Here is a 2,243-nt window from a genome sequence, read left to right on the forward strand (position 1 = left end):
TTCAAGCTTCTTCGGAAAGATCAGTCTTGTGATTGGACCAAAGACTGCCAAAAAGCTTTTAAAAGTATCAAGGAATATTTGCTTGAACCTCCGATTTTGTCTCCACCTGTTGAAGGAAGATCATTGATCATGTATTTGAATGTGCTTGAAGACAGTATGGGTTGTGTTCTTGGTCAGCAAGATGATATTGGGAAGAAAGAATTTGCAATTTATTACCTCAGTAAGAAGTTCACCGAATGTGAGACTCGATATTCAATGCTTGAGAAAACTTGTTGGGCATTGGCTTGGGCTGCTAAGCGTCTGCGTCGGTATATGTTGAATCATACCACTTGGTTGATATCCAAAATGGATCTAATCAAGTATATATTTGAGAAGCCTGCTTTAACTGGGAGAATTACCCGTTGGCAGATGTTGTTATCAGAGTATGATATTGAATACCGATCTTAGAAAGCAATCAAAGGTAGTATCTTGGCTGACCATTTGGCTCACCAACCAATTGAAGATTACCAGTCAGTACAATATGATTTTCCTGATGAAGAGATTTTTTACTTGAAAATGAAAGATTGTGATGAACCATTGCTAGAAGAAGGGCCAGAATCTGGTTCCCGTTGGGGCATGGTATTTGATGGAGCTGTTAATCAATATGGAAATGGCATTGGGGAAATGATTATTACTCCTCAAGGCACGCACCTACCATTTACAGCTAGATTGACTTTCAAGTATACAAACAACATGGCAGAATATGAAGCTTGCATTATGGGGCTTGAAGAGGCCATGAATCTCAGAATCAAGTATTTGGATGTCTTCGGTGATTCAACTTTGGTTGCGAATCAAATTAAAGGAGAATGGGAAACAAATCAACCCGGTTTAATACCATATAGAGATTATGCAAGGAGGATTTCAAATTTCTTTACAAAGGTTGAGTTTCATCATATCCCTCGAGATGAGAACCGGATGGCAGACACTCTTGCAACGTTGGCGTCAATGATTTTATGAAGTATTGGAATGAAGTTCCTAATTTATCTGTGATGCGTATTGATAGGCCAACTCATGTGTTTGCTGTTGAAGAGAGTAAAGACGAGAAGCCATGGTATTACGACATCAAATGTTTCCTCTAAAGTCAGATTTACCCGCCTGGGGCATCTTTGAAAGATAAGAAGACTTTGAGAAGATTATCCGGTAATTTCTACTTGAATGGTGATATACTGTACAAGAGAAACTTCGACATGGTTTTGCTCAGATGCGTGGATAGACACGAAGCAGAATTGTTGATGACTGAAGTGCATGAAGGTTCCTTTGGTACTCATTCCAATAAACATGCAATGGCGAAGAAAATGTTGCGAGCAGGTTACTATTGGCTGACAATGGAATCTGATTGTTGCAAGTTTGTGAAGAAATGCCACAAGTGTCAAATTTATGCTGATAAGTTTCATGTTCCTCCGACACTATTGAATGTTATCTCTTCCCCATGGCCCTTCTCCATGTGGGGAATTGATATGATTGGGATGATTGAGCCTAAAGCTTCAAATGGACATCGTTTCATTTTGGTGGCAATTGACTATTTCACAAAATGGGCTGAAGCGACATCGTATGTGAATGTAACCAAGCAAGTTGTTGTAAGGTTTATCAAGAATCAGATTATATGTCTGTCGCATCACGCGAAAAACCGGCGGGAAAAGAAAGAACAACAGAGCCGCCACCGTGCGTTATTTATCCCAAAAGAGGGAAAGGAAACGCTCAGAGTAAACCTGGAAAAGAACATGGTCTCTCGACCAAAGAGAATGGGTTCGGGAGTCGGTTATGCGAAGGGAAGGTATTAGCACCCCTACGCATCCGTCGTACTCGACGGGATCCACGCACAATAGGGAGGAAAATGGTTGCTAAACACTGCTCAAACTCACACACACTGGCTGAAAGAGACAAAAGAAACTGACTGAAACTGACTCGGCAGGATATCGTATCCTGGGCCTACTTAGTCTATCAGGCATAGACATCAGAGTCGAAGTAGTTCGGACCGGGGAAACGACACATGCTCGCTAGGATGTCGCATCCTATGCATACGTATCTCCTTGGACGAAGGAGAATCAGAGCATTCGTAGCTCGGCTGACACACACACAAACAAACACAGGCAAACGTGGAGCCCGAATGCCAATCACTGGACTTACATCAGCATCCGAACCAAAACACACCCACACTAGAACCCGAATGCCACTCGATGGTCTTACATCAGCTTCCAAGCACA

This window comes from Lathyrus oleraceus, chromosome 6 (assembly GCF_024323335.1).
Source record: "Lathyrus oleraceus cultivar Zhongwan6 chromosome 6, CAAS_Psat_ZW6_1.0, whole genome shotgun sequence".
Classification (NCBI taxonomy): Eukaryota; Viridiplantae; Streptophyta; class Magnoliopsida; order Fabales; family Fabaceae; genus Lathyrus; species Lathyrus oleraceus.